Consider the following 11,502-nt stretch of genomic DNA (forward strand, 5'->3'; position numbering starts at 1 on the left):
TGATTCATCCAGTAATGAAACAAGTGAAGTATTTATGATTGAATCATTCATTCATTCATTCAAACAAATTTTATCAAATAATTCATTCAAATTAAACGTTAAAATTTTTTCAGAACCTATAAATTACATGTTATTTTGTTTAGTTGTCTGTTCAGAATCGTGATCTCTATTTGAAACAAAAAAAAAAAATCATGATTCTCAGTCTGTCCAGAATCGTGCAGCTTTATAAGAATTGCTTCATAGTTAAGTAATGTACAACGTAAGTTAAGATGTTCTTAAGAGCATTATTTGTTCGGAAATCCGGCTTAAGTCTTTTATTAATAATCCTTCACACTCTTTGTCTGTCGTTCTCTTTCTGAGTCTGGCCTGTGGATGGAGGGCTGTATGAGTGTGGCAGTATGTGAGTTTATGGTGAGAGAAGTCAACAGGGAGCTGTGAGAATGAGTGTAGAGCAAACACACATACAGCGTACTAACATCACTTCAGACGTCATCAGGACCAAACATGAGAAAGTGTAAAACTCGTCTCACCTAAATGTCAAAACTATATGGTCTGATGGATGAAATGTGATGGTGCCCTAATGAATGTGTTCAATATGAAAAGTTATGTAGGATTACATAGTTATACATTAGAATGGCAATGGGTTATTTGAATTAGGAATTGGGAGACATACAGGTACAGGTGTGTGCATTTTTACTGTAGAGCTCAGAGAAAGTTAATCATGTAAACTGTCAAATAAATATTAGGGTTGTCAATATAAAATGTTAAATTACAACAAAATACTTAATTTACATGATTGAATATAAATAATAATAATAAAATATAATAAAAACACCAACAATAAAATAAATTTATTTTAGTATTATTTATATATTATTATAATATTCATATTCTTTTATTTTTGTATTTTCAGTTATTATTTTAGTTTTTATTTTAAATTTATATTCAACTTTTTTTTCACTTTCACTTTTAGTTTTAGTACTTCAACTTAAAGGGTTAGTTCACCCAAAAATGAAAATTCTGTCATGAATTACTCACCCTCATGTTGTTTCACACCCGTAAGACCTTTGTTCATCTTCAGAACACAAATTAAGATATTTTTCATAAAATCCGATGGCTCAGTGAGGCCTGCATTGCCAGCAAGATAATTAACACTTTCAATGCCCAGAAAGCTACTAAAGACGTATTTAAAACAGTTCATGTGAACAGTGGTTCAACCTTAATGTTATACTTTTTTGTGCACAAAAAAAAATAAAAAAAAAAATAAAAACTTTATGACAATATCTAGTGATGGGCGATTTCAAAACACTGCTTTATGGAACTTCCAAACTTTACGAATCTTTTGTTTCAAATCAGTGGTTCGGAGCGCGTATCAAACTGCCAAAGTTAGATTGCAAGGCAACATTTTCAAGTTTAATTATTTGTATTTTATTTTAACTTTATTTCAATTAACAAAAACAAGTTTTAATAGTTTGAGTTTTTGTTAACAGTAACACCACTGACTTCTAAAACCACTTTTTGTAATGTCTATTCAAAGCTTTACTATGTATTATCTTCATCTTCAAAAATTACTGATGAATGCACTTAATTGTGATTAAAGGGGTTCACCCAAAAATGAAAATTCAGTCATCATTTACTTACTCTCAAGTTGTTCCAAACCTGTTTAAATTTCTTTGTTCTTTGAACACAAAGGAAGATATTTTGAAGAAAGTTTGTAACCAGGCCGCTTTGAGGCACCATTGACTTCCGTATTGGGGCGGGGGGTGGACACTATGGAAGTCAATGGTGCCTCAAAGCGGCCTGGTTACAAACTTTCTTCAAAATATCTTCCTTTGTGTTCAAAGAACAAAGAATTTTATACAGGTTTGGAACAACTTGAGGGTGAGTAAAACAATGAATTTTCATTTTTGGGTGAATTATCCCTTTAATCTGATTAATTAAACAGAATATTGTGCATGTACATTTTTAACTAATTTTACAGCTCTGATAAATCTTACTTTACCTTACACTTAAAGATTTGTCTCAACGATTCTGATCATCTTTAATGATATACCCAGCAATTACTTGGCAATCATATGGGAACGCCACTCTGAAACAGAAAGTAGGAAAAATAGGATCTTATTTTCCATCCTCCTTAGCTTATAGAGGGTTTATCAACTTTCCAGAATGTTTTAAAGCAACAGGTGTTGGAATGCCAGGACACAGGGGAATTCTGGGGCTGGAGCCAGTGAATAGGCCCTCAGTGTGGATACTGACCAATCCGGACCCCAGGACACCCTGCAACAGGACCCCCTGCAACATTATACAATCACATAGTCAAGTCAATGCCCAGCAACACAGTAAACCCTTCATCTGTACACACTTCCAATCTTCTGTTACAAACGACTTAACATGTGAACTAAATGTCTCGCTTTCTAGAATACAAAGACAATTACCCGAACAGAACATGAAACAAATCAATGATCTGATATTAAACTGGAAGTCAGTTGCTACTTGTTTTTTAACACATAAAGATTTTTTCATTATGATTCTCCGGTAATGACAAATCTGCTGAGCAAGCTGCCACCAGCTATCAAGAACAGGACAAACTGTGTCCAACCCTAAACCTTCAAGTCATTTTGAGCTATTTCCATAATATAAATCTCAGGCTTTTAGCACCATTACATATACAGGCACGCAAGCGCACAGACATTTTGATTGAACCATGGGAGATCCTAAATAGAAACAGACCTGCTTTTCACAAGCTCCCAGTACACTCAAATTTTTATGTAACTCTCACCTAAGTGCCACAGGTCAAAACCTCTATTGTGAGGCCCTGAGATGAAAAAAAAAACATGTTGGTTTTATAAGTTGCTTTTAAATTGTAGGGTCATATCATTACTACAGCTCTAGAGCTCAGCAGGATGTGTTGTGACATCCACTTTCACATTACTTTCTCTCTGAGACATTCACAAGTGATTCATTTTACAGTCTCAGTTAGAAAAAGAGGAGCTACATGTAGTACTAAAGCACAATGATAGATTTTGTTGAGACTGTAGGGGGAACTCAGGGAGTTTGGAGACTGCAGACCATTGACTAGCCCATGGCGTGGGTTTAGTGAAGGTTCAAACTCACTGTTTAGTATGAGTCATGCCCAGACAGACAGTGCTGCTCTCAGGGGCTCCTTCACTGACACAGACAATATGACTTTGGGTCCAAATGGGTGTCTGCCAGACACATCAGCCAGAGAGATCCAGATTCCAAACAGGCCATGTAATCCACCCCATTTATATAATCCTTTCCTTTGTCCCTGGCTTTTGCTGGAAAAGAAACACAAGTAATCATAACCAAGCTGTATAAATGACAGATTCACTTATTTGGCATTCTCAGGAGATAATAATAATAAAAATCTGTGAATCTGTCAATACAATATGAAGTATAATAAGTACATTGTACTTATGTTTTGATGCAAGTACATAGTAGTTAAGGACACCTAATATAAAGTGTGACCAAAAAAAAGTTTTTTTACATAATAATCAGGCAAGTAATTATGAAAGATAATTGTTTTTTACATTGCAGAAATCAGATCAAATAGGCATGACATTTCTGCTGGGTTTTAACAAATATTTACAATATGGAATCGATCAGTTTGGTCTAAACTCACAGCAATGTGAGTGTCAGTGGAATGTGCACATAATTAATCAGCTTTGTTTGACTGTGAGAGGGAAACACACCTGTGACCAAACATGGCTGCCCTCCAAAACCCCAGGGTCAAATGCAATGTGTCCAAGATGTCTCTCTACTTCCTCATCTCACTGAATGTGATGACACTTCATCACTCATTAGGTGGAAAGTTTGACTCCCTGGAGGCACAATATATTTAGAACTTTCCAGGAAGAAGAAAATAAAATCACACAGAGCAGTGGAAAACTAATGCTTCAGTCAGAAAAAGACTTTTTTTCACTATTATCTATCTAAAATCATTATTATCCCATTATCCCTTATTCTTCTTAAAATCATCTGACTTGACTGCTATATGAGAAACTTTTACGTTTTCTATTCAAATAGCCATGTTGTCAGGGGTTGCTTGTAGTAAAGATCCCGAGAAAGATGTGTGATGCAGAATGAACAATAATAATAGGCTTTTAATAAACACAATGAGCGATAGCATACACATAACAACATAACGTTAACAAGAGACAATGAACAGAGGAGAACTGAGGGCTTAAATACACCGAGAATGATAATCAAAGGAACAGGAAACAGGTGTGTAACTAATAAGAAACTTTTCCTTAGCTTTTCCACCGTCAGGCCGAACGGTTTTAAGAAAGGTAAGGAACGGTTCCTGTTATGTTCCCACTTGAGCCTGGTATGACACAATAACAAACCGCTCTTGTTCTCAGCACGGTTGGCTAAACTGTGCTGGTAGAATGCATGTAGTGACGTCGCCACTCAGGATTGGTCACTTGTCTGTTGCCTGGCTACCAGTTTCTCTCTAGCCAGCTAAGCGTGCTATTTTCACGACGTAAACACAAATTAAAAATAAAATATCTGATCATCCTCCATGACGTGGTCGGTATTTACTTTTCATATCGTCTGTAAACTCTTGCGTTACCAAGGCAATGACTGACGCATTTGTATTACATTCCAAAGAGCTCCGTTATCAGCCCCACAGTGGAAAATGAAACCGTATCTGTATGGGCCGGATCAGCACGGAATGGAACGGTTAAGCAACGAGAACGGTTTGGCCCGACGGTGGAAAAGCATCTCATGGCAACTAATGAAGAACTGGAACACAGGCAAATACAGACAATGAAAACCAAGACTAACCAATGAAACTAAACATGACCGTGACACATGTATTGTCCACATATCTATTTTATAGTAAAAAATGCAGCCTCCAGAACTAAGTTAAGATATATCCATAACCTATCATTTATGTCACACATTTAGAGATGATGGGGGAGTTAATTCTAGAATTAGCATCTATATCTATAATTATCTACAATTACTCAATTATAGATCCCTATGGTGACATCTCACATTTCACTTCATTTGAAAGTTACAGTATCTCACAGAAGTGAGTACACCCCTCACATTTTTGTAAATATTTTATTATATCTTTTCATGTGACAACACTGAAGAAATGACACTTTGTTGTTAAGTAGTGAGTGTACAGCTTGTATAACAGTGTAAATTTGCTGTCCCCTCAAAATAACTCAACACACATTAATGTCTAAACCGCTGGCCACAAAAGTGAGTACACCCCTAAGTGAAAATGTCCAAATTGGGCCCAAAGTGTCAATATTTTGTGTGGCCACCATTATTTTCCAGCACCCTCTTGGGCATGGAGTTCACCAGAGCTTCACAAGTTGCCACTGGAGTCTTTTTCCACTCCTCCATGACGACATCACGGAGCTGGTGGATGTTAGAGACCTTGCGCTCCTCCACCTTCCTTTGAGGATGCCCCATAGATGCTCAATAGGGTTTAGGTACCCTCAGCTTCTTTAGCAAGGCAGTGGTCGCCTTGGAGGTGTGTTTGGGGTCGTTATCATGTTGGAATACTGCCCTGCGGCCCAGTCTCCGAAGGGAGGGAATCATGCTTTGCTTCAGTATGTCACAGTACATGTTGGCATTCATGGTTCGCTCAATGAACTGTAGCTCCCCAGTGCTGGCAGCACTCATGCAGCCCCAGACCATGACACTCCTACCACCATGCTTGACCGTAGGCAAGACACACTTGTCTTTGTACTCCTCACCTGGTTGCCACCACACACGCTTGACACCATCTGAACCAAATAAGTTTATCTTGTTCTCATCAGACCACAGGACATGGTTCCAGTAATCCATGTCCTTAGCCTGCTTGTCTTCAGCAAACTGTTTGCAGGCTTTCCTGTGCATCATCTTCCATGCAGACCAATTTGATGCAGTGTGTGGTGTATGGTCTGAGCACTGACAGGCTGACCCCCCACCACTTCAACCTCTGCAGCAATGCTGGCAGCACTCATACATCTATTTCCCAAACACAACCTCTGGATATGACGCTGAGCACATGCACTCGACCTCTTTGGTCGACCATGGCGAGGCCTGTTCTGAGTGGAACCTGTCCTGTTAAACCGCTGTATGGTCTTGGGCACTGTGCTGCAGCTCAGTTTCAGGGTCTTGGCAATCTTCTTATAGCCTACGCCATCTTTATGTAGAGCAACAATTTTTTTTTCAGATCCTCAGAGAGTTCTTTGCCATGAGGTGCCATGTTGAACTTCCAGTGACCAGTATGAGAGAGTGAGAGCGATAACACCAAAGTTAACACACCTGCTTCCCTTTCACACCTGAGACCTTGTAACACTAACGAGTCACATGACACCGGGGAGAGAAAATGGCTAATTGGGCCCAATTTGGACATTTTTACTTAGGGGTGTACTCACTTTTGTGGCCAGCGGTTTAGAAATTATTGGCTGTGTGTTGAGTTATTTTGAGGGGACAGCAAATTTACACTGTTATACAAGCTGTACACTCACTACTTAACATTGTAGCAAAGTGTCATTTCTTCAGTGTTGTCACATGAAAAGATATAATAAAATATTTACAAAAATGTGAGGGGTGTACTCACTTCTGTGAGATACTGTATTTGTAAAGTAACACCAACAAACACAAGTACAAATCCCAATGTTCATAGTAAAACAATAGCTTATCAAAAACACACAGTAATGTAACTTTAAGAGGTGCAGTCACATTTACTGTTATCCGGCAACTGTTGCATGTGCAAAATTTAAATAGAAAGTCCATGTGAATGGGAACTGGGCTGAACATTTCTCCACTCAGATTTTGCGTTGTTTTTCGTTTTAGTGACACGACTTCGCAGTGATGACCTACAGAAAGCTGCCTGGTTTGAAAGTGACTTCTGTGTGAGCTGTGCTTAGTACATTTCTACATACTGACAATAGAAAAAGGGACCTAATGTGACCGCACCTAAAAGTGTTTCGATACCAGGGGCTAAATTATATGTTCTTTCAAATCTCATCTTTCCTGTTTTGCATTTAGAATTCCTCAAAGTATTTTGAGGGTCAGAATGAGCTGGAGTTAATCAGATGTTGCCAGGAAGATCTGAGAGGTGGTATTACCACTGGAATGAGGGGTTTTCAACAAAAACAAAAATATTAAAAAGGCTATGAAAAAAACATTTTCCAGCATACTTGGACAAATGACTCAGAAAACTCAAGGTTTAGGGCCGGTCTCTGGGTGTTTGTTATTTTGCAGAACACGTGCTCTGCAATACTGTTTTTCAAAATGCTTATGATCAGTCAAGGCTAAGAGACCACACTAAAGACTTTCACCCGGTTACACCCTTAAGACACACAATCGAGCCTGTCTTCTCTTTCTACAGGACTGGAATTTCGGCCTATCACATCTCGTCTGATTCAGCAGAAGTGGAGGTGGAGCTCAGATTAGAGCGGTCGGACTTCAGCACGCCAAATGTGCAGCATCAGCTAATAAAGTTTAACATCTGAACCAGCATCTGCATCAGATTTGGGTCAGCTGCATAGACTAAACAGGTGTCTGCTTTTCTTGCTCTGATGATTTTCAGTCTGAGAAAGATTTGGGAGGTGTCCAGGGTTCAGCTTCCAGTGTGGGAGTACAACGGTTCAGATGTATAATGCTGACATCACTGTTAGAGCATGATGTCATCATTTAACACCATTAATTGTGTTATATAACTGAGTTTTTGCTGTATTGTCGTAACTATGCATGATCTAAATAGAAAGCCATTGCAATTGCATGATGTCACTAAAATGAGTGTTCTGTGTACTGGAGATGTCATATTCAATTTATCATGTGTGCTTTTTCTCACAATGGCTATGAAACCCTTTACTCTCTACAGTACATTTTAAAGCTTTACAAGGCCTAATGCCAGTACTTTCATTACTGAAAAATAAACATGATATGCTTTATGAACAACGACATTAAGTGTTGTTTACACAGCCACTCTCATTTACTGTGTTTTATCATGTATAAGTGACAGTATCTTTACAACACAGTCACACTTCCTAATAAAAGGCAACGCTTCAATAGCAGAGTGTAGCTGTCTGATATGGGCACACACATCCTTTAAGCCCAAAAGAGAGCTTATCTAATGTTAATTCTGAATTGGAAATATCAATTCTTCTTCCCTTCCTTTTGTTTTTCTTCAGTTTATTCTGAAACATTAGGAGAAATATTTTAAGCAATGAAAAATTAACTTATATATATGGTCAGATGATGACATGCCTTTAGTAATGCATTTTGTTTATGAGAAATTCCCAGGGTTAAACTTTACAAACCATTTGGCTGGTGGTACTAAAACTGTCTAGTAAGTCACTACAAGACGCATTTATGAACAGCTTCCAGACAGAGTGGTCATCACTGCAGGGCCTTTTTTCAGGTTTTGGCAACACTGTTCACACAAAGGACTGTTGGAAGGAACTAAGGGTACATGATGTGAAGGAAGATCCTTTGGACAAAGAGATTAGTGGACGTTGTGTAAAAATGGTCCAGGTGCACTGTATACTGAAGGAGCTCAGTGAGACAGTCAGTAATAATAAAAAAAGAATAATAATAATAAATAGCATTTGGGTCAATGACGTGACGGGTCATTTTTTTGTCCAAAGGCCTTAATAATAATAAAAAACAAAGATATTACATCCAAAGTTTTTAAGGTAGTACAACTAGATCTCTTTTATTGAATCCAAAAGGTTTTAATTATATTTTGCTACATAAAGGTATTTTAAAGATTTTGAAGTGTCAAAGGTCATTCGGTTTAACTGTCCAAAGGCCAATACAGCCATTTCATTTGTGATTAAAATATCTTAAAATGTAATAAATGTATATATATTTTATTCATGATTTTATAACATCATATATCAACATAGTGCAAAATGGTATTAAAATTATGTGTAGAAGTCATTGCGTTGTTATGAGAAAGAATGTCCGGAAAAATGAATTTCATGGATGTCATTCGGAGTAACCAACATAATACCAACATTTTGGATAAAGTCATGCCAATATCATGCAACATCATTCAGACACCTGCAAAGGACCACATGGTCTTGAAGAAAAGTAACTAACTCTCTTTTAACTATTTGAAAAATTCATGTTTTCACTTGCTCATACGCATGTCCTGAAACATCAGGTCATTCGGTACAACCGCTATAAAACATGGAAAATGTTGTGATATTTTAAAAACTTGTACTAAATATAAAATGTCTGATTGTCATTTTGCTAGCTAGCTAACAAGCTAACTAGCTAGCTATCTCGATATCAGCCTGTTAGCATTGTTGAAAATATCATCATTCGGTATAACCAAAAGTGTCATTCGGTAAAACCGAAATTTTGGTTAAACCGAATGACTTTTTTGGTGACAATTTTTGTCCATCTTGTAAAAAATTAGAAAATCAGTGTTAATTGATTATAAAAACCACATAATCTCATTGTTAACACTTAACAAAACTTCAAAATTAATTATATCTCCATTATGGTTTTTTACACTTTAAAAAACCTTATTCGTCAATGACCCATTTATAAATAATATTCAGTATGATGATAATGATTATTATTATTGTTATAAATAAATCATTATTATTATTTAAATTTTCAATAATAATGAAATTGTATTATATTATTTACTGTTAATATTATTATTATTATTATTATTAATAATAAATCATTATTTTAATTTTTAATCATAATTATGGTTAAATTGTATAATATTTATTGATATTATTATTAATAATTAGAGATGCACCGATACTAAATTTCTCTGCCAATACCGATAGCCGATTATTCAGAATGATATCGGCCAATGCCGATACCGATACCGATAGTTTGGTTTTTCTTAAGGAAAAAAAAATCTCTCCCAAATAATGTTGCAAACTATACAGGGAACCCTCTCATTTGGTACACTACAGTATTAGAGGTTACAATTAACAACAGAAGTTTTATATTCAGCTGCTGTTTATTTTCACATAATTAACAGTAAATAAGCTCCTCTCTAGTGTTTTATATATAGATAGATAGATAGATAGATAGATAGATAGATAGATAGATAGATAGATAAGGAACTGTAAACATTGGAAAACATTCCTGAGGTAAATTTGACATGATGTGACATTGTTCACAAGCTGTTTTATTGACGTCTTTCCGCGGTTGAAGCACAAATAAAGTGATTACATGAGACATGATACATTCTGGTAAGTTGTACTAGGCTATATCTTTCAACATACCTTTGATATTCATGCATGTTTTTCGAGATATAACTTGTATTGAAGAGGAAGAAAAGACTCGCGCTCCGCGCTGCCGCCTGAACTGAGGCATTACAGTGATCTGACACGTCACATTTAAAAGCGTCAAAACGCCATTTATTGTTTGAATTTCATGATAAAATGGACAGAATTTGAAAACTGAAACTTTTATTCTTATCAGAAGTAACAAAGCACAAAGCCTTTTGCGATTATTGGACAGGAGGCGCTACAAATAATATTTGATGTAGCAAAAAATAAAAATAAAAACGCAGACCTGGCAACCCTGGCTTGAAATACGGGTGATTCATAGGGTCAAAAAGAGCCTGCTTTAGCGTCACTATTTTTAAACTGTTAATGCGTTAAAATTCAACACAAAAGCTGGTTTGCCAACCGCCAAGAAGAAGAAGAAATTCAACACAAGAGTGATTTTCTCGACACACAGTAGGCTATGTATGAGTTGCAGTCTGAACACGTTTTTCCGCACCCTTTTGATTGACAGGATATAATCGGCCCTGATCATCGGCCGATGGCCGATAGTGATAATAATAGCTTTTATCGGCCGATACCGATTGTTGGCCGATACATCGGTGCATCTCTATTAATAATAAATTATTATTATTTTAATTTTTAATCATAATGATGATGAAATTGTATAACATTTATTTATATTATTATTAATGTGTTTTTTTAAAAAGCACACACACACAAAAAACAAATTCCTTTACCGTTCAAATACCTGCAAACATTTGAAGTGAGAAGTGAATGTTATTCAGAGGCTGTCTGTGACCATTAAGTAAATAAGCCATAACACCTGTAGGTCTTTTTAGGCTTTCAGACTCTTGACAGCTCCTTCAGGAAAGGCAAAGCCACATGAATTTACAGGGTGAATGCAATGTTTTGAACTAAATATTCATTGGGGGAAAAAAACAACATACCAGGTTCCTTTGATATCTTTGGATCATGCGCGGTAAAATTGGGAAGGATTGCGGCGTATCACGCTATGAAACACCTGTTTTGAAAAAAAATGGTAAAGAAAAACAGTTAAGTCACACTCCCTATGAATGAAACATTTACCTTGGCACATAATGAAACAAAAAAGGTAGATTTGACCAACAGCACTCAAAGCATTTTCAGGAAACCAGTTAGGAGTGCCTGCCAAATTACAAAGAGAAAGAGAGAGAAAATTGTATTCCTGTTAAATCACCCAAAAGCAAACATCCAATGTCGGCTTATGAAAGACGGATAATGA

At 36.5% G+C, this 11,502-nt stretch overlaps 1 long non-coding RNA gene across 1 annotated transcript; it reads right to left on the reverse strand.

Moving 5' to 3' along the window:
• Positions 1 to 2,902: 2,902 nt before the first annotated feature.
• On the reverse strand, positions 2,903 to 11,301 carry LOC127502753 (uncharacterized). The gene is made up of 3 exons (XR_007926923.1): positions 11,189 to 11,301; positions 3,714 to 3,842; positions 2,903 to 3,299 (listed from the first exon to the last, which is right to left on the reverse strand). It is a non-coding gene; the product is annotated as an uncharacterized LOC127502753 (long non-coding RNA).
• Positions 11,302 to 11,502: the final 201 nt, after the last annotated feature.

Source organism: Ctenopharyngodon idella, chromosome 20 (assembly GCF_019924925.1).
Source record: "Ctenopharyngodon idella isolate HZGC_01 chromosome 20, HZGC01, whole genome shotgun sequence".
NCBI lineage: Eukaryota > Metazoa > Chordata > Actinopteri > Cypriniformes > Xenocyprididae > Ctenopharyngodon > Ctenopharyngodon idella.